The sequence below is a fragment of the Thermobia domestica genome, chromosome 11 (assembly GCF_964235325.1).
Source record: "Thermobia domestica chromosome 11, izTheDome1.hap1.1, whole genome shotgun sequence".
NCBI classification, from domain to species: Eukaryota; Metazoa; Arthropoda; class Insecta; order Zygentoma; family Lepismatidae; genus Thermobia; species Thermobia domestica.
This window is the reverse complement of record NC_137464.1, coordinates 66,382,659-66,405,899: the sequence shown is the minus strand read 5'-3', so window position 1 is coordinate 66,405,899 and position 23,241 is coordinate 66,382,659.

The following is a 23,241-nucleotide window of genomic DNA, read 5'->3' as shown; positions in this document are numbered from 1 at the left end:
AAAATTTGCTAACAACGCATTTTTAAAATCTGAATAATTACGCAGACTATCTCTGATCGCTTTATACCATACCGAACAAGGTGGTAACAAAATATGTGGCAATATTTTGAGGAAATTGGCTTATCTATACACATTCTTCTTATAATATACATTCTCCTTTTGCGTCAAAAACATCTTGGATCCGACGTGGAATGGACGTATACAGCTCCTGAATTGTGGTGTGTGGAATTTTGTACCATTGTTCCTCCAAAACATGCTCCAGTTCCTTAAGGGATGCTGGTGGAGGATAATGAGACCGAACACGCTTTTCTAACTCAGACCCCAATGGCTCAATGATGTTCAGATCTGGTGATTGTGGGACCCAGGGGAGGTGTGATAGCTCCTTGTCATGCTGCTCAAACCATGATTTCACCGTTTTTGCAGCGTGACAGAATGCCAAATCATCTTGGTAGATACCATTACCATCGGGGAACAATATTTGGGCCATGGGTAGAACCTGGTCCCCCAAAATGGCCTCATACGTCTTAACATTCATCATTGAATGCAGGGCTATGATGGGACCTACAGAAAACCACGATATCACTGCCCAAACTGTAACAGAACCACACCCATGCTTTACAGTTGGGAGCAGACAGTATGTATCATAAGCCTGCGACGGTGTTCTCCATACGTAAACAAGACTGGTTGTTGGAAACAAGGTGAAGGTAGATTCATCGGACCACATTACGTGTTTCGACTGCTCATGAGTCCACGCCTTGTGGTCCTTGCACCACTGGATACGCCTCTTCGCATTTAATTCTGTGACCAGGGGTTTGGCGATAGCGCCACTGACATGAAGTTTCATTTTATGAAGTTCCCGTTGCACTTTTTTCGATGAAACCGGGTTTTGTAGGCCGGAATTGAGTTCAGACGTTTGCAGTGGTCTTCTTTTTAGCTGCTACAATCCGTTTTAATGCCCTCCGGTCCCTATCTGAAAGGATTATCTTTCGACGATTGTTGTGCTTTGCAGACGTCGTTTGCCCATGAATTGTGTATGCCCTCGTGACATTGGACACAGTACCTTTCGTTACACCCACAATGTTCGCCACTGTTGTCACTGAAGCTCCAACCAGACGGGCACCAACGATCATGCCTCTTTGGAAGTCTGTCAGGTCGCCCATTTTACCGCACCACTTTCACACCACGACACTCGCAGGTTACTGCTGACGGAAGATGAAGGTCCATAAGACACATTGAAAAAAAAAAGATCGGCAACCGCAACACGTGTTGTACAGTGGAGGTCCAAACTTACGTGTCCTGTATGAAGTATGTTTAGATTTTTTTTGTCTATCCCTGTATATATCGAAATAATACTAAATATTTTAAATTATTTCTTTATATATTTTCTTTTTCCTCTTCTTAACCGCTTGTGCTCTTTTAAATAGCACTTTTGCCCTTAAATAGAAACAATACTTAGTAGTTAGTACATACAAAGTATACATTATCGTTGTATGCTCCTAGCGAGAAAACTTGACAATACGGCATGAATCATTTGTCTCGAAAATATCCACAAGTGATTAATCTTGGGGATAAGTTTTTCCCTGGTGATTTTCTCAAAAGCCACTAAGGCGATTTTGTTCACATTTCATTAATTGATGTTTTGTTAATAACCTAACAATATGGCATATCTCATTTGCCTTGAAGAGTCACAAAAGATACGTAGTTTATTCTTAGAGGCGAGATTTTCTCATATGTTATCAATAACTCTATAGGATTGCGCAAATCACTTGTCGCGAAAGTATTTACAAGAATATTTATTATTATTATTATTATTATTATTATTATTATTATTATTATTATTATTATTATTATTATTATTATTATTATTATTATTATTATTATTACTTACTATGTCCTCAAATATGACTCATGAAATTTTGTTGATATCCCTGAGATAAATGTATCATAAATAATGCTAATTCATGATAGTCATTTGTCATTAAAAAGTTCACAAACTTACTGTGTTAATTTACTTTTGAGGTTGAGTTTTCTCCGAACGAAGTTTTCCGAACACATAATTTTGCTTGTATCTCAAAAATAAATCTTTCAGTAATAACTACAGAAAGCGAGAAAGCTTATTGAGGTTATCTGTATCTTTTATTCACACAGATTCTAATTTTCGTTAGTGTCAAAATCCATGTTTCGACTGCAAGTAATAATAATAATAATAATAATAATAATAATAATAATAATAATAATAATAATAATAATAATAATAATAATATGTAATATACATATAGTCTATGCATGGTGAGTTATTAGTGTTTTAACGTTCTGAAACAGGACTTTTGGTATAAAAAGTCTTAGGACCTCCAAGAAAGGTAGAAAATATGTTTTTCCAGTTTTTCATATAATCATTGCACGTAATGGCATTCGTTTAAATGGCTGTTCTATTAAGTAGGCAAACTCAAGAAAGAGCCAACCAGAACACGTGAACAGTGTGCAACATCAAATATCGTGACTTATAAGTCTGACCTATACCCTTTTACCAACACAAGAAGTACATGATTATGACTTGTCCCGAAGAGTTGTTACGTCATAACTCCCTAACTAAGAGCGATCTACCAGAGGAAGCTCGTTTCTACCAGAGAAAGCTCTTGTCATATGATATCGCATGGTGTAATTAAAAAAAAAAAAAAAAAATACATTTTTGACTTATTCCCTTTGACGTTGTGACTCCGGAATTGTAACACTGGTATCAAGTTTATTTTAGAAGAGAAGTTTCTTAAACGTGCATTGAAAATAAAGAGAATAACACTATATCAAATTGCGGAAATATGCAGCACTGACACGGAAAAGGTAATTATGCTGTTTGAGTTACCTGTACGTAAGAGAAAGAAAGGTGAAAAAGAGAGACGTGAAAGTCAAAGTAGAAAGGAAAGAGGAGCATCTATAAGTAAGAAATACACAAAAATGAATTTATTAAGAAAATTAGCAGAATTAGTAAATCCCAGACAGGCTGCTTTACATAAAGGAAAATGAAAATAAACTGGTTTCCTTTCAATGTTATATCTATTGTATTTATCATTAACATATTTAATATCTAATCTTTATGGTTTAGAATTAGTGAAAGCTACAAGATGAAGAAGATATTTTAATTATTGATGAATAATTGCCAAATAATTCACTTACAAATAATTTTACAGAAGGTTGATCGGTTTTTATCGGATTGATTTAGCAACGCTACCATCAACTGTATAGTTGTGCCAGAACCATGAAAGTGGCGCATTGTGCTTCAGCCTGTAGGTGTTGATTGTTGTGTTAGTGTTAGTGCTAGTAAAATCCTGCTACAAGCAGTGGCGAATCCAGGAGGAGACGATCGGGGCGATCGCCCCCCCTCCCCCCAGAAAAGAAACCTTTCTTATTTTATATATATAAATAAAACCCATCTCAGAGTTTTGAGTTCTCGAAAGTAGCTCTAAGTAGCAGTATTACAACCACCGCCCCCCAGAAGTCCGTTCTGGATCCGCCCCTGGCTATAAGTGAACATTATTGACAAGGGCGCAACATGGCTCTTTCCTGTGCTCATTTCTTTCCATGTACCTGAACAGTGGAACTGTCGTAAAAATGGTTTGACTATCACAGTGGCCACAGCTAAAGATATCGAAACCAGACAAACGCAAATGTGGTGAATATAAACACATTAAGGACCCGTTCAAGATTACCAGCGAACGTGACATGATCACATTTAATTTGGCACAGTCTGTTGTCAGCCATACCATTCTTGCCATCTTGGATTGCGGTGCGTACATAAGGACCAGGTTCACATTCTTCTCCCGCGCTACATTGATGAACATAAGAAAAACTGGAACAACTGCCTCTTCGTGTCGAGAAAATTTCTTGTAAGAAATTATGATTGTCACAGAATACGGTTGGGAGAGGGAATTGAAGGTAGGTAAGATGTATAAAACCGTGTATGTAAATGCTGCCTACTTCCAGGAAGCCACCACGACGCCAATCAATAGAAAAGACATGTCTTTTTTCTACGTAGCTAATAAGAACCAGCTGCAGATTCATGGAGACAAAGCGTCCTGTCACTTCTTTAGATCATCCTTCTGGTTTTATTCTGACATGGTGCAGGAAACAGACATTCATATTTATTCCTTTCATTATTTTCCTGTCAAAAGCCCTATTGTGATCTCTTTCTGCGCGTTTCGACGGTTAAAATATCTACAACATCGCCGCTCATGTATCCTCACTGCACTATGGAAAATATGCAAGAGCGAATACCTACCATAGGTGTCAAAACTCGCGAGCCCGAGGCTCACGAGCTCCGCACTCGCATTCAACCGGGGCTCGGACTCAATGATTGAGCGCGAGCCCGAGTGAGTCCGATCCTTAACGAAATAAGTGAGCGCGAGCCAAGTCGAGGGAAGTGAGTGTGAGCCCGAGTAAGAGCGAACCCAGTTGCGAGAAACGATCGCTAGTGAACGTTAGCCCACTTGGGATTAGTGAGCGCGAGCTCAGTTGGGTGAAGTGATCGCGAGTCCAAGTGAGTGAGAGCTCAGTTGAGAGAAGTGATCGCGAGCGCGAGCTTTAGTGAGCGGGAGCTCAGTTGAGAGAAGTAAGTGTGAGCCCAAGCGAGCGCGAGGTCAATTGGGTGTGAGCCCGCGCTCACGTGGACTCATTTACCTCATTTACTTCTGAGATTAAAAGATAAGAAACGCATTTCGTGTGAATAATTGAAAAGGATGATTGAAGCAACTTTACTGACACTATTTTAACAAATATCGATTCAGATAATAGTTTGGGCTGTCGCAAAAATAGGAATAATTAGAAAATTCCGATTAGTTTTAACAACTGTATCAAGCGAGGAAATTGGAGGGTAAAGTACGCCATTAATCAGCCCATTTCATAGGTGTTCGAACTCGCGAGTCTGACGCTCGCGAGCACTGTACTTGCGCTCAACTAGGCTCGGGCTCAATAATTGAGCCCAGCCCGAGTGAGCCTGTGCCCCAATGAAATAGGTAAGCGGCGAGCCCAATTGAGGGAACCGAGCCCGAGCGCGAGTGAGCGAGAGCCCAGTTGAGACAGGTGAGCGCGAATCCCAGTGAGCGAAAGCCCAGTTAAGATTAGTGAGTGCGAGGGCAAGTGAACGCGATCCCAGTTGAGACAGGTAAGCGCGAGCCCGCGTGAGTTCGAGCCCAGTCGAAAGAAATGAGCGCGAGCCCGAGTGAGCGTGAGCCCTGTTATGATAAGTGATCGCGAGCGCGAGCCCAGTTGAGGCATGTGATCGCGAGCCCGACTGAGCGCGACCTTAGTTGAAGGAAGTGATCGCGAGCCCACTTGGAAGAAGTGAGCGCGAGCGCGAGCGAGCCCAGTGCAAAATGGTCATCTATGATATCTACACGTCTGTTGCAACGTAGTGAGTTGAAGTGGAAGTTGCTATATCGAGTGATAACCCATAATGTTCGTAATACAATATAGTATAACGGTGGTGACGGCATGGTTTTGAAAATCAGTAGAAAGAACTTATAGTAATTTATATAAATACGCATTTTTCAGTGTATGATGTGTTTCTTTCTGCTTCTGTTTACGAGTATGTGTAATTCATTTAGTCATAACGTTTTACGTCTGAGAAAGAGGAACATGATGAATTAGACATAGGCTCAAGACCCAAGGTAAATTAAACAAAATGCAAATTGGAAGTAATTTTTACCTTAAATTGCAAATTTTCGTTTTCTAACTATACGAAAGGAAAAAACAAGATAAGATTTCTAGTCAGAATGAGTATTAACAAAACAGAAACATGGCGTTTCAATTATGAATGATATCAATATGTCATCTATAACATTGAAGCTGAGAAGTTAATGCAAGAAATTTAAAAGAAACATGAAAATTTTCTTCAAGAATAGTTAGCAACACTGTTTATACCTATCACAACTTTTTAACCACCCAGAAAGAATTTTTGTCCTTCATTTTCCTTTTAACTTCGAGTCAGACCCTATTTGTTAGTACATTATTGGAGTTCCTTTAGAATTGAATGTGTGTGTGCGAATGCGGTCACGTAATTCATCACAGAGCATGATCTATGGGACCTCCGGTAGATAGTTGTGTTGAGAAAAGTAAGTGTGTTGAATTGTGAACGGGAAAATACATCATCGTAGTAAGAATCCTTTCTCTTTTTTTTTTTTTTTTTTATTTTTTATAAAAATGTCACTTTCTAACGGAAATATATGCCAGAGAAATACCACAGTTTTCTATAGTGACGTGTCATATAAATATAGTACATTCTACGTGGTAATTGGAAATCCTCCAAAGCATTGAGTGTATCACCAAAGAAGATAGCAGACATAGATCTATGGAATAAAAGTTCTCGTTTACACAGGTGGATCTCATTTGTAATTAGAGTAATTATAAAAGAGTATGGCCTACTGTAGTTTTCGAATGGGTGTATAAGGAAAGATATCTTCCGAAATTGTGTGTTATCTATGAAGAAGCCAATATTGTCCCGCACCGTTGTGTATAAAATGGCATAACATATCATTGCAGGTTGCAAAGGAGCTTGACTGTGTCTCGAGATAACTTGCGATTTTGTGGGGTTTTGTGTGCAAAGAGGAAACCTTGTATTTAATTTATCTCAAAATTAAGTTTCAGGAGATACTTCACTTTACACACTCATTCGAAAATTAGCTTTTTAATGCAAGGATTACATTGTAATTGGCATAGGGTAATAAATATGAATTTAATGCATGCATGCATACACGTATGCATGTGTAATTTTATTACACTTTAATTGCAAATATACCCATTGTATCGTAATATACTAAGGCTATGTGAAGAATAATTAATTAAAATGAAGTGCCTAGTTATAGTTACAAATATGAGTATGATTAATCAGAGAGTTGAATTTCCCGCATGAGATTATTATTATCATGTAGATAATGCAATTAAATTGATTTGAATATAACTATAATTAGAAATGGACTAATGATCATAAATGTAGATATTGCATATTATGTACAATAAATTGCCTCTAAAAAGGATCATGAGTGGTTTTCATTTATTAGTAGGACCCTATTGTGTCTAAAATGTACTTCTTGTATATAGCTATTGACTAAGTCTGCAAAGACTATAAAGCCTTCTTTTCTTTCTTTGCTGATTAGTAGAAACAATAAGTTTGTTAAATATTTTTCGACTATGAATATACTTTTTTTATTATCAAAGAACTAGTATGTGTTTCTCTCTTTTTTGAAAAGAAATGAAATATTTCACTCTTAACGTCCCACGATTATTCCTTTTATGCTAATGATGATGAAAGAGTTCGTGGAATGAGAAAGTGGGAGCAAATAGAAGTACCCAAGAAAACCCACTGACACGATGTTGTCAATCACAAACTTACTTAGCCCAGGATAGAACCGCGGACCCTCCACACCAGAGGCAAGCACTCTAGCACGAGCCACTATGCTACCTATTTTTTTTTTAAAGATAGACAATTTTGCATAAGACTTGCAATCAATCAGGTGGCATGCTTCTGTTCCCTTATTACGAGGGAGGTAGTCAAAGGTCTACCTCGAAGCAAACGACCACGAAGTGTACGAAATGAAGAAAACATTGAACTTGTCGCTCAGAGTTGTGATTCTAGCCTGAAGAATCTACCAGAAGACGCGCATGTGATATGGGAATCTCTTTAAGGAACATGTTAAAGGATTTTAAGGTGAAATCTTACGAGCCAGAGTTTGTGCATGCATTGTTCGAATATGATCTAAGCAGGTGTATTGAGTTCTTTGAGTGGTTGCTCATTCGTAACGAAGCTGACAGATTTCTGAAAACTAATGTTGTGGACAGATGAGGAATCATTCAAGATAAACGGTCGCGTAAACAGGCACGATTATTTTTATTAGAGTGATCCCCAATCCACACGAAACTGTGACAGAAGAGTTAAACGTCCTTGGTGTCACTGGTTGGGGTGGTATTTGGAGTAGTGGTGTCATGGAATCATTATTTTTTTAAGGAATTATCACCAGTGACACATACTTTCAGATTTTCCAGGAAATTGTCAGTCCAGAACTTGAAAATAACCCTCATTACGAAAACATTCAGTTCACCTGGCAACACGATGGAGCACCGCCTTACTTTGGTGAGGGATTTCTTAGATCAACACTTCGAAGAATGGATTCGTTGTTTTAGTTCGACATATTGGCCACCCTGTTCATGAGATCTTACACCATGAGAGTGTTGTATTGTCAAATACGATGTGTTTACCGCAAGATTTAGGTAACTTCAAACAGCTAATGAAACAATTATTCGAGAGATTAATGCCAATACTTGGTTGTATCATAATATTTTGAAATCAGTGCTGAAGTATCTTGTGCATCGAACATGGTGGGAGACAGTTTGAATAGTATTGGTAAGTGCAATAAAGATTGACAAGTCACTTAGCTTCTTTATTTTATTTATTTATTTCTTAATATTGGGGAAAGTGTCTATGTTCACGCATAACTTCAACATAGGTGTACTGATTTGATAGGTGATAGGTGTACTGATATGTTTGAAAGTGTTAAGTTTGGTCTACTACTGTGTCAAGTTTGGTGAAAATAGGATGAGTTTTGTAGACACTTTCATTGTTTTTTTTTAAAAAAAAAGAAACCATCAAATAAAGGACGATTTAAAAGATGTTTTTTAAAATGCTTTCCATGTTTAATGATTTAATTTTGGAAAGCATGTTGATCATTTTCTCTCGTTAAGTACATTTTCCTCATATCAAAGAGAAATACTCATTCGTTATGATATTGATCAGTATATGTTTTCGTTGATAAATATATATATAATGTAATGTTCTTCTTCGTATGTGTATAAACGAAAATATGTTTTCCCAATACAAAAGAATTTAATTACAAATATATTCCAAAATAACTGATAGTTTATCAATATATAAAATAGAATAAAACTTTATTAAATAAGTGTCTCATTTCGGTTCTTTTTCTGTGTATGGGAAGTTATAATGCGTTAATGGGTTCTACGTGTGTGAGGAAAACAGATTATAATTTTAATATATATATTTTTAAACATCAAGTATTAACGAACACAACTTGTCAGGATACAACAGTTAATGATGAATCTGCACACATTACACTAAGATTTTTTCTCTGTTCATTTCTTGTTCATAAAGCCTCCAATGGTCATATTACATATCATATAAACTTTAATATACATACGTAGGTATATGCAGTTTTGAGTTATGTTCACATTTCTACATTAAGGAATTTCGTATTCGTTGTAGATATACCTGAGAATTGCAACTTAAAGCTTAAGTGTTGAAAGAAGCACCTAATGAAATATATCATGTCAATTATTTAAGTAAGCACATGAGTGTCTATTGCTTGTTTAATGAAAGTACTCTAAACACTAACATTTGTGTATTTCTGCAAATGAAGCATTTACTTTCAGCTTTAGCCTTGGGTGTACACTTTCTCGTTATGCAACTAATTTCGCGAGTTGATTCTTTGTCAGTTCGTTGTCACTTTTAAAGCAGTAGTCGTTAGAAGGATCATGTTTCACTCTAAAACATCCAGGAGATCATTACGTGTATCCAGGAGCTCTCATTAACGGCTATCCAGGACGGTGACTTTTATGAGTAGAACAAAGACCCTAGCAGCCACAGTTTGGTACATAATCTTCTGTATTCTCTTCAACAACTCTGCAATTTAAACCCTTGACCTTTCCAGAGTTTAATTTCTGTTGAACCTTACGACACTTAGCCTATAACACAGCAAAGTAGCAGTGTTTCACTTTAAGATCCTTTTCAAGGTCATAGAGGAGCGTACAAGAATCTGATTTGCATATTATACAAATATGCAAATCAGATTCTTATATATATATATATATATATATATATATATATATATATATATATATATATATATATATATATGGTTTGATATTCATCAATCTATCGTATGCAATACACAGCCAATGATATACAATAGAATGGTGAAACTTACACCGTACATGAAAAGTAATGCTACAGTACAGGGTGGTCCAAAATGTCGAAACAATAATAAATATATAACGGTGCAAAATGTAACTAAAGTATGGGAATATGGATCGAAGGGATGTTTGAGAACACATCCACATGAGCCAATTTTTTTTAGAAATTGGATGACACTGATATATTTGCTCTAGTGCTAGCCATTTCCACTTAGAGCGCGAAGTCCGTATATACTCGTATACGAACTGCGTGTTCCTTCTAGAGACGTGACGTCTGTATTTATACGAACTAAAGAATTGTGTTTTGTATTGCGCTCAAATCCGTATGGAAACCGATTTCGTCGTCCGGATATGGTCTTTGAGGCTTGTTTTTAAGGTTTCTGTCAGAAGATGTCAGTGTGGTTGCACCAAACGTGGGCGAAAGTAAGTGATGTTTCTCAGACGTTTTGTACTGTTTCTGTTCGTGGAATATAGCAGAACGTTGTAGAGAAGTTGTTTCTGACGAAATTCAAGCGTGGATTGATGAATTGTCTCAAAATAGCAGTAACGAATATTTATCATCTGAAGAAAGTGACATAGATGATATATGTGATGTAGGTGAGTATTTCGATGAACCATTCTTCGTTTTTTGTCGGGAATCGGTATATATAGTGTGTAGTGTTGTGATAAAGCATACAGGTTGGTCAAATGCTTACTCGCGGAGGAGGATTTTGACAGTTCAATTTGTTATTGGTTATGTGAAATAATTCCAGGGGTAATTCCATTTTTTTAGAAAGTAGGGGAGGCATGGATCTGGAGAGGGACACCGACACCGTACCAAATGCCAGTCATGCTACGCAAAATCGGTCTGTTACTGAAACTGTGGAAATCACAAGACAAAGTGGATGATATTCCGGTTTTTACTGAACAATATGGTATTGATAGACGCACAGGGTGGGAACACTTATGAAACAACAAAAGAGTGTCCCAAAAGAAGTACAAGACGCCAAAGAAGGAGGTGAACAAAGGTGAAGAAATGTGAACAAATATACAGACGAAAAGGAAATATCCTAGTGCTGAAATGGAAGGATAAACGTAACGTATCGATGTTATCCACCAGGCACACAGCAAATATGTGGATTGTAACGAATAAAAGAGGAATGGAAACAGAGAAACCAGTATTGGTATTGGATTATAATTCGAACAAAAAAGTTGACCTCTCTGATTAAAAAAAAAATATTATATGCTCTTCTCAAACACAGAAGCATGAAATGGTGTAGACTACTTGCTCTACACATGATTTCGATGGCAGTGGTCAATGCGGTACTTGTGCACAACACAGTGAAATCACGAAAAAATGTCTGTTTCGTATTTTATTAGTACGTTACAATTAATGGAACCAACAAGTGCGACAGCAACGCAAAATACTGTCAGCTCGAAAATTGGACGGCTGGTTGAACGGCACTTTGCAGAAAAGGTACCGTCAGCAAATCCTAAACAGCTGACACAAAGTAGATGCGTAGTGTGCATTGCAAAAGAGAAAGCAAAGGGATAGAAAGTAAAAAAAAAAAAAAAAAAAAAAAAAAAGAATAGCAGGTATTATTGCCCAAATTGCAATGTTAGAGTTTGCGTTCTGGAATGTTTCCATTTATTTCACACAAAAAGTAGTATAAGATTTGTAGGTGCAGAGATCTACGGCACACGGACAGGTTTTGAAAGTACTTTTGGTGCACCCTATGTTTTGTCTTTGGTACCAAAGTAGCGTATACTATTCTCCTGTGTATCATACAATACTCTACTGTTCATGACATGAATTTTTCATGAACAAATAATGCTACTGTATTCAGTTTGTATCTCTGTAACATTTATATTCAGATCTATAAATTTTTTCAAACTCAAAAAAAAAGTTTCTTTCCAAAATATCGCAAATATGACGATATCAAATATATCGAAACAAAACTAATTATTCAACGAAGAACCATACTTTATTATTTTAACAAAATGTCACATATTATTTAATTTATTCTTACTATATCTTAATTTGAAAACGGGCAAAATCCTGCTGCGTGCGATAAAAGGAAAGTGCTTACGGCCACCGCGCACAAAGTGTTACGAAGTTATGACTGTTTCTTTGCTCGTATCGTAGCAGAAGACCTGATCTCTGAGGATTGAAGGCGGTTTTAACCGCTGTCATCCGGAAAGAACTCTCATCAGCAATGGCACTGTGTTCAAAGTGCTGAAGAAATTTCAAGAAACTAAATCTGTGGCAGATCGACTCAAAACTGCTAAGCCATGGTCGGTGCCAGACAGTCCCAAAAGAAGCATCATTCAGTAAAAGTGCCAAAAGAAGTACTCGTAGTGTAGCCCGTGAAAGTGGTTTTAGTTGCACCTTAATTATGCCATTATGTCTGTGAATAAGTGACACTTTTATAAGCTGCGACTTCACCAATACTTGCAGAAAATGATTTAGATCGTCGAGTCATGTGGAATTTGCTCAGTGGGCCAGAGAGCTGCTACGACAAAACAAACAGGTAGTACTTTGTACTTTTGACGGTTTACTGATGAGATACTTTTACGTGTCGAACGAGGTTAACTAACAGAACAGGTAGTACTGATTGGATTGGATAGTAATCCGCAGGTGTTCCCGGTAAGGTGTGATGTGACGTGTCGAGTACTTATGTTTTGGGTCCATTGATCATCGAAGGGACCCTAATGGCGAAGGGTTAGAAAGAATGGCCTTCTCGTTTCTCTAACATGCCACCACTGGACTATCACCTGTGGGACCAAATGAAGGCTGTTGTGTATGAAATGAAAATTAGGAATGTTCGGCGTCAGAAATCATTTGCTTTGCCTTGAGAGCGATGACTGGGATCGATACCCTGCGCCTCCTCCATGTAAAAGTTTTGCTAGTGCAGGTAATAGGTAGAGTAATATAAGTTGAATAAATTAGAGTTTGAAATTGATTTTTATTATTGGTTTATTACCAAAAATAATAACAATAGTATTTACAGAAATATTTTAAGTTTTTTATTGTGAGGGAGAAATTAGGTAGCTTAAGATCGTGTGGCTGAAAACAAGATTTTTTACAGAGCTTTGGGTAATCTAAGTAAAGTGGTGTAAGAAATTTCAATACTTTAAGTAAGCAGTAAGAAGGTTAAAATTTACAAAACCCTAAAGCAAGCAAAGCAATTGAAGTTAAGATTTTAACAGTGCCTTAAAGTAAGCTAAGTTAAGTAAAAGAAAAACCAAAAGTTTTGCAGTAAACTGAAAGCTTTAAGGTTCCGTTATTTTTAGTGCTTTATGTAAGCAATATATATTAACAATTACTGCCCGTTCATTAAATGTTTTTAATGTACTGTATAGGGGCTCTGAGCAGCAGTGGCGCTGCTGCTTTTATGTTGTCATGTAACATAGGTAATGCTGGTAATCCGTTATTGGCCTTTTGTAGTAATCTCACAAAAAGTATAGTATTTTAACGTAAATACATGTGGTTAATATTTACAAACAAAAGTGAGTAACATTGTTTACAACCAGTAGCACGTGATACATTACACTATAAACGCCTTTTGATACCTACAAACCAATGTTTATCTTTTCAAGCCTCCCATTCCCATAAAGTTGAATATGTTATAAACTCTCTGAAAAAAAAAAAAAAAAAAGACTAATGGTCTTTGGTGAAGCTTCGACGGTTCGCTACTCTACTACTGTTCATCTAATTTAACCTCGAATGTCTGTAAGCTCGTCATCAAAACACGGCGAAACCGTTTGTGGAACAACTCTAGAAAATGGAAACTTGAGGTGAGTCCGATTAAGCAATTGAGCATATTCTTTTGAGCCGCACTTCTTATTTTTAAAATACTTCTCAACAGTCTTCAGTATTTGATAATAAGCTCTTTCTGTTATATATTCCCAAAGTATTCCCAAAGTATGCTACAAGTAAGTACCGGAAATACTGTATTATAGGTACAGTATATCGGTTATATCCGTCGGTCTATCTGTCAGTAGGTAAGAATTGGTAAGAGAAAGTGGAAAGAGATAGAGAGAAATGGTTTCGAAAATGGATTTAACGACCCAATAATACGTTATATCTCCGTCTGTGTGCTTCTACTTTAATCGGAAGTGGTAGAAATATAACATTTGGAGTTTTCAATTTGGGTTCCCATACAGCTAAACAGTGAAAGATAGCAACAATAGGATTACCTATCACGGTTCAGCATTTTAAGAATAGACCGCTTCTCTTTCATAACCACTCTACAGAACTAGAAGTGGCTAAAATCCGTTGCAACATTCAGTTTCAATATTTATCCTCGTAGAAGAACAAGTGACACGTTTCACACAATGCATTGTGAAACTATCTTATGACTTCCAAATTAGGGCAACTCAATATTTAAACCGAAAGTGCCAGTTACATTGCAATAGAGGGATAAGGTAACTGGAACCTTTTCCTGAGACGTTGTATTCACATAAACATTTATACATATTTCTGGACATAACCAGCATATATAGGCTAACCCTGTCATTATGAAGGATGACATCCCTCGGCGAACACACTATCCGTGGAACGAGGAAGGAAGAAAGGAATGAGGAATTCAGAAAGCGGTCTGGGACCTGTATGTTAGATATCATCCTGGCAATTGCCTGCTGTAAATGAGGAAATTCCAAAATAAATTCTCACTCAAGATGACTGGCCTGGAAAATTTGTTAAACATTTTCGTTCGAGTGTCATCACCGGCGAATGGAACCCGGGACCAATCGCACCAAAGGTGAAAGCGTTAGCGTCTACGGTACTTGGGGCCACTTCTCATGAAAAAATAATTAAATAAATAAAAAAAATGCTATCTACTACCGTTTGATGTAAGCGAATCATAATTGAAACCGGGAGTTCTAACAAATTTTGTATTGTTTTTTTTGAATTTCTAAAAATAATAGGGTCGGGAAAATAACCTTTTCTAGCGATGCTGAATCCATATCTAAGAACCGACTCTTGCTATCTGTTACCGTTTTATTCTTCATGGCGACAAGTGTTAAAACCGAAAACTGTATACGAGGTGTGATTGGAAAGTTTTAAGATAGATGGCACCACTGCTGAAGACAAGTAGATATAATTACCGTTAACATGGAAGCGGTGGCTTGGTGTGATCTTGCTACGTGCTTCAAGAATCACTGGGATATCTTTGTTCAGTATAGCGTAGCAACCTGATGAGTGTGGGTGTGTGTGTGTGTGCGTGTATGTCGTGGGGATTATAAAAATCTGGAACGCGTTTGTGTCTAATTTTGTGTTAAAATCGGGAAATCTGCTTCAGAGACTTATGAACTCTTAAAAGTAGATTTAGGAGATAAATGCCTGAGTCAGTCAAACGTATTTATCTGGTTTAACAGATTCAAAGATGGTCATGACTCAATCGAAGATGACTCCGGTCCAACCGGCCTTCTACGTCAGAAACCAAAGAGAACATTATGAAAGATTGCGATTTGGTGCGCTCGAATCGAAAGACTTATAATTAGGAAGACGATTGATTACCTGAATTTAAGTTTCTACACTGTTCAGTCAATCTTAACTGACTAATTGAACATGCATTGAATGTTCGCGAAATTCATTCCGAAATTGTGCGTTATTAATCCAGGAATTTCTGGCCAAATTCAATATTCCTGTGCTTCCATAACCCCTATTCCTCTGATTTGGCCCCTGTCGACTTCTACCTATTTCCTAAATTAAAATTGTCGTTTAAAGGGAAGAGATTTGACTCAATTGAAGACATCCAGGCAAACACGGAGAGAGTTCTTTTCACGCTTACGCAAGATAATTTTCAGGAATGCTATCAGAACTGAAAATGCCATTGAAATCGATGTGTTTAGGCACCAGGGGACTACTTCGAAGGAGATCTATTGCAATAGCCTGTATGTACTGCCATTTTTAATTTACAAGTCCAGTCTTAAAACTATCCATATTCACTTCATATTTGAATAGACGGATAAGGGGAGACGATCAAATTTATCTTCATACTGTTACATCTGACTTTCGAATTTCGCTTAAATATAAATAATAAAATTCGATTAAAGTAAAAACTCATTATTATTAATCTATTTTACAGTTACAGTCATACAATCTATTTCTCAAACTGTAACACAAGTAAAGAATGTGTTGCATTGGTGAGATTTTATTTTTATTTATATAAAAAAATCCTTGATATGCTAAACCTATATCAAAAAGTCATATCTGGCCATCTTGTACCATTATTCTCTATGAAATCGGAAGTGGTAGAAAATGTCTACAAGTTCTGGTTTTAGTAAAGGGCTAAGGATGAAAACTTCTCTGGGGGTAAAAGTGCTTTTCACTATCTCTGACTGTTTTAGATCTGTAAGCGTTGAAATCCGATTTCAAGAACTTCGAGTTGTAATATAAAGTAAGAGAGCAAACAAGAAGATCTTCGTACGATTCTCTTAAGTCTAAAAACTAAAAGGCAGAGAGAAATGTTCTCTCTCTCTCCACATACACCTTCCCCCCACACACACACATACGCACACAATATATATATATAAACTATTCTGTCAGCCCTTGTTTCCATATTGTCAAATTAACAACAAGAACACACTGAGCAAAGCTATGTGATAAAAATAAAACTATTTTTTATCACATAGCCGTGTTCAGTGTGTTATTGGATACAGAGAAAGAGCCGACATTCAACTATTCTTGGAACAGTAAATATATTTTATATGAACTTACTGTTCCCAGAATAGTTCCATAGATAAAGAATGGTAAAAAGTAGCAAGAAGATATATATATATATATATATATATATATATATATATATATATATATATATGAACTGAGTGTTCCAAGGAGAGTTACTGTCTCTGACCTTACTAGTCTGCTAGAATGATAGAAATTTACTGCAGCGTCCGATTCCAACATTTAGCCACAAAGCAGAAAAACCTGTATCTGACAGCGAGATTTTTTGGTATAAATTTTGCAATGTAATAATCGGTTCTATTTCAGCTCTAATCCCTTTTTGATACCCTAAGCAGTGAAAAATTTGCTTCCACTTTTAGTTTGGATGTTGATTACCACAGAACGAAAATGATCATAGATAGTGAGAAAGACTTTTTGAGATTGACTTAATGTCCCACAAATACGTCAATCTTGTGTTTTAATCTCCCTTGAAGCTGCAAGTTGTAGAAATATGTCGTTGCCTGTTTTAGTATGGGATTTTCATAGAGCAAAACGGTACGAGATAGCGAGAAATGTATCCTTATCGGTTGATACATAAATTCTTCATTGAGTTTCAGCCAGAAAAGAATTCAGATATGTTTTCACTCTAGAAACATAAAAATCACCTTCGCTATTTTAATAAATAGCACGTGTTCTTACTGAGCATGTGGTCCCGGATTTGATTCCCGGTAAGAGAGCACAAACAACTTAATTTTGCAACCCTTCACTTCCATTATTGATCTGTCTTCTTTAGTCTGAAGTGCATAATTATGAGACGTTAAAGTGGAAAAGAATATTCCATTTTTTCGAGGAATGTGAACCCTTGGGGCTAGGGATGCGCACGAGACGAGTCGAGACAGGATTTTCCTGACAAAATTCGAGTCGAGACACGGCTCTTTCAATAGAAAAAGATACATTTTTCGAGTCGAGACATCACTTTTACAGCACATATTCGAGACGAGACAGCCACAAATCTTGTCTCGTGCGCATCCCTACTTGGGGCGTCCGAACTACAGCATGGTCCAAATTATGTTATGCTTAAGTATCGGAAGTCTTATAGAACGATTTGTCTGTCCGTCCGTCTGCCCGGCCGTCTGTTGACAGTTATCAGAGCAAAGACGGTAAGGAACATCGAGAGATGTGGTTCTAGGTATTCAATTCAGCGTTTCAATAATAGATTCCATCTCTGCTAAATCTCTATTCAAACTGGAAATGATTCTAATTAGTTCATTTCCGGTTAGAAGGTTTATCACCATAGAATTAACGCAGATAGCAAGAAGCAGTTTCTTGAAACGATTCAGCGCATCAAAGCAACATACTATGATTATTCCGAACATTGCATCGAAACGGGAAGTCGTTTCAATACTACTTTCCACAGAGCAAAATAGGTAAGACATATCGAGATGCGGTTTTCTATCCGAAGAATATGTTACATTTTCTTCACTAACCCTCTATTAAAACCGGAAGAAATTCAATTAAGACATTTCCGGTTTCAATCCTTAGCGGTTAGCAGTTTTCTGCAATCGATTTAGTATCTCAAGAGAGTATATCCTTACATCTAGTAACACATTACCAAAACCAGAAGTGGTTGAAATTTACAACTACTTCCGGTTTCAATACGGATTTCATAGAACAAGAACCGTAAGAGATACCTACAATTGGTTATCTGCAAACGATTCACGATCTCAAGAGGACGTAACATCACAATCCGCAACACTCTACTAAAACTAGATTTTACCAAACTACCACTATATCAGACACTCTGCTTTCGGTTTTAATACTGTTTTCCGTACAGCAAAAAACGATAAGAGATAAAACAGTCCATCTCGGACCTTGTTGCAAATGAGAGTTATTGATCTACCACTTCCGGTTCCAATATTGAGCTCACAGGTAGTGTTTACCCACGAGACGATGTGTTAAAAATGAGCTGAGAAAATGCATTTTTAAAGTCGAAAGAACAAACATGATAAATTTCGTTCTCGAGACGAGATGAGAAATTTTACGAGTCTTGCGGGAAACACTAGTGAACCCAAGTCATATTTCAAAAACTCTTTTAGTGTTACAGAATTCACAGTGTAAAAAACTATTAAATGATCGCATGGACACAATGAGAAGCATTTATCAACGTATAAGGATGCCTAAGTCATTACACTACATTCTCCTGTAGCAAATATGGTTTAAATGTTATCCTATCACACTCTTCGTGATTCTCTCATGACGTGGAAGAATTTTGATAATTTCTAGATTAAATTAAGAAAAGATCAGGACATAAATTCATAAATCGAGACAAGAAAAACTTTGTTTTTGAGAATTAAAAGACGAAATTTCATTTTAAAACTTGGTGAAAGGAGAAAACTCTTCTTTCCCCTTGTCTCATCTCATAGACAACACTATACCGTGATTTCACAATGTGGAATGCAACTCACTTGTTGTCTATTGCAATTAATATTGAAACCGGAAATGGTAGCTTTTTTTACCACTTCCGGGGGAAATAGAGGAATAAGAACTGACATGGATTTAGGATTCTGCTGTTGAGAAACTCAATCTATATTAGAACATGATTCTTCGCTATCTACTATTGCCGTTTGCGCTTTGATGCACATCGAAGTCAGATGAACAAACATAGCTATTGTATATGACTTACCACACTTACGCATAGTTTAGAAGTAGATGCATGATGCATGATTTTTAAAAATGAGAAAATCGGAGTAGTAATAAGGCAAATCTAACACATAATATTGGCTTATCTCCAACATGTCGTGATCTCATATCAAACTCATGACCATATTTTTCAAAAATAAAATTCGGAAATGTTTTGAGCCTTTCAAGTATGAAGTCACATTTATTTAACTTACATTGCTTTGTCTTTTAATTTTTTTTTTAAAATCCTTTTCTTGTGTAAGCTTGAACTATATTGATGATGAAAGAACAGTATGGGAAAGAATAGGGTATAATTCAAAATTCGATTTCGGTTGCCTTACCAGGTGAGCGACCTTATATTCTTTCTTTGTACACATTATATATAAAGTCAAGTCACGTCTCAAGGAAAAGGATTTCTTTTTATCTTTTTTTTCTTCTTCTGTATCTATGGGACAATATCTTCGTTCAAATGCGGATTTCTTTTGCTTGTATCTCTAGCTGGATGAAAGTAGAGATCTTGCGAAATATATATAATACATTACATTGACGACAGATTGCTCAATGGCTTTCCAAGTTGCTACGCTTATTACGTGCGACGATATATCACTGCCAACAGTTTTTTAATGTTTCTATCATTGGCAAAGTATTGTATTGGGTATTACATTTTTTTTTAAAGAAAAGGTGTGACTTTCGCTACTCGATATCATATCCCACTGCCCAGTGGCGTAGGGAAGGGGGCCCAGAGGGGCCGTCCCCCCAAAATAGGTCCGACAATGTACTTTGATACTTTTAATGTTTGTAATTTTTTATATATTTTTATGTTTATATATTTTTTGTTTGTAATTTTTCTATATGTACCTATAACAGCACTTGCCCCCTCCCCCAAGCACACATCCTGGCTACGCTACTGCCACTTCCTAAATTTAATAGCATTTGAATTATTTAGCCCCAGAATTCATGCAAATGAAAATAAAATATTTCAGTTTAACGTTCCACGATTATGGTCTTTAGGCTAAGGTAGACGATGATTAAGGCAAGGGAATGATGATGAAAGAATTGCTTGAATGAGAAAGTGGGAGGAAACGGGAGTATCCAGAGAAAAAAACACAGAAACGATGTTGTTCACTACAAACATACTTATTCGGGGATCGAACAAGGACCCCACTCATCAGGGGCTAGCACTTTACCACTGAGCCACCGTGCCCCCATCCCAGAATTCATCTTCATAAGATTTTAGAGAGAAAATATGCATAGAACAAAACTACTTCAATAGCACGTTTGCTTTATAGACTATTTAACAATAGTTTCATTCTTGTTTTCTCTACTAGGGATGGCCGGATCCAAAGATCCGAATCTGATTGAGTCCGGATTCTTTGGATCCGGATCTCGAATCTCGGATCTGGGTCCGGATCTCGGATCTGGATCCGAAATTCTAATCTCGTATGTAAGTCCGAAATTCGGATTTGGATCCGAAATCCGGATCTCAGATCTTGATTCTTATCCAAACCCACATCCCACCCAAATTGTGATAAACTTCAATATCTAAAATACGCCAAAAGTAATTTCACGAAGTCCTGACAGTGAAGAAGAAAACAGAAAATTAAGACGAATATTGACAAGTCTATTTGTCTCCTTTATTCTACTGTAAAGATCAAATGAATGCTTGCCTTACTTTAAAAAAAAAATGACTCTGATGAGAGTTCGAATGTCTAATGTAGAGCCGCACGGTCCCAGGACCGAGATACACACCTGGGATTTGGAACATCTGAAACTAGTATACATTTGAAACCGGAATACAAAACTCGAATATTTAAAATTCCTCAGGAGATCTATTTCATTGACCGTTAAGAAAATATAAACAGTTAAGACAAGTATTGACTAGTTTTTACGTATATTCATCTTGCTCAGTCTGCTCAAAATATCAAAAGTATACCTTACAATTAGATTTAGTAATTATGTAGTAAATCACAATATGGGCATCGAGAATAAACTATGAATTTTGGTTCCTCTTATCTAAATTTGAAATTTCGGATTCATACATAGAATCAGGCTGAAAAATCAACATTTGAGATCTGGGAACCGAAACATGTGCTAGTACCAAGATCGTAGACGTAATGCCAGCGGAAGGCACTTGCACTAATTCCGCATGTACTGTACTTTGGGGAACACGAAAAACTTTTTTTTTAAAAAAAAAAGATAAGTATTCTTTTTCAGGGGTAAGTTGCGCTTTAACTTGACTTTTCATGAGTGTTGTGTTCAAATACGAGAACGAAAACTGTAATGGCGACTTGTTTGAAATAAAGGTCTTTTCATTTTAACAATAAAGTTAGGTACTTTCACATTGGGGAAAATTAGCAAGGTACATGCTACTGATAAGAGTGCTAGTTCTTATGGAAGCTTTCACATTGAACCGGAAGATTTCCTCATGTGGGTTGGGTATCGGATTGCCACAATTCACCTTGCTAAAAAAGAGGTGGTTTATCTGGAGGTCGGCCAAGATTCTTTTCGACTTAGCCTGTAGACTGTTTCTGGTCTTAATTACTCCCATATAACAAGACTAACCATATATAGTTGGTTCGAAATGAGTGAAAATATCACTAATTGACCTTAAGAGGATAATCGCGACTTAAATATTTGTAAATCAGAAGAGATGTGAAAGTTAAGCGTTAAAATAAATCCAATAATTCCGGAATGAAGAGGAGATTCATATGCAACCTGATGATAGCAATAAAACTCCTTATGTAACAGTTTCAAAGCTAAGATTAACAGTTATCTTCTTGAAGAGGGTTTACGGCAGCATAGAAAATTATAAATCCAATTATTATAAGTAGTACCTCTGAAAGCCCCGCATTTCACATCACACGCGCCCTTCATCCTGACAAGTGGGCAATTCATTTACCCACGATGACTTTCCAGCTGTTCCAGTAACACCAATATCTCAGTTTGAATTTGGGAGATCATGCTTCGGTGAACCTTGACTATCACCATCAGCAGCTATTAGAGAATCAGAAGTTATTTCTGTACTAGATAATGTGTGTTACTATAGCTTTCGTCTATAGAAGACGGAGAGTGTATGGTATTATCGCAGGAAATATTTGATACAAAAGTCTTAGATTATCAGTATTTAGGAGCAACTTTTAAAATAATCAGTTACTTTAAATGTGCTACCGCTTAGCCGAGAAAACCCGACAGCCATAGTCGAGTGGTCTGCGGCATTAGGCTGTGGATCGTTTGCTGTGAATGTCTTGGATTCAAATCCCGATTCGGGCATAGGTGTTTTTACCTGTCCTCGTTTACTTCTATGTCTGTATGGTGTCGTAATGGTTACAGTGCAATCCGTGCAAAGCGTTCAACAGGTTAAATAATTTGATTTTAAAAAAAGCTGTTACCTTTTTATATAAAAAACAGTGTTTAGCGCGTGCCTTCGGGGCCCGTGGTCATGGGTTCAGTTTCCGGAGAGGCACACAACAATTTCCGTGTTGGCCCAACACCGTGAGGACAATTGGGGAGTTATCTGAAGTAAGAGGTAGCGGACTCCAGTCTAGAAAACCGGCATTAGGGACTTCGGGTGTCGATGCTTTGACTATATATCCCCACTTTGAACGTATGCCCTCTGGTGGGAACCAAAGGACTGTCGTGTCAAGAATTTAGTTTGTTTTAATTATCATAAATGCCTTCTTTATTATCAAATTTTACCCAATATTTTCTTTTCAACTAGTTTTCGAAACTCAGAGCTAGCTACTTGTTATCTTTCTAATTCATGTTCATAGTTAGCACAACTAACCACTAAGGAAAAACAATTTTTTCAATAAAATTTGTCTCGCGTCTTTCGTAGCTCTAAGTTTTGTTGTTTTTAGCTTTGTTTTAAAAAAAAGTTGATGGGCGTTTTATCATTTTCCCCTCGTTTTCCCTATTTTTTTCTAGTTTTACCTATGAAAGTAAAT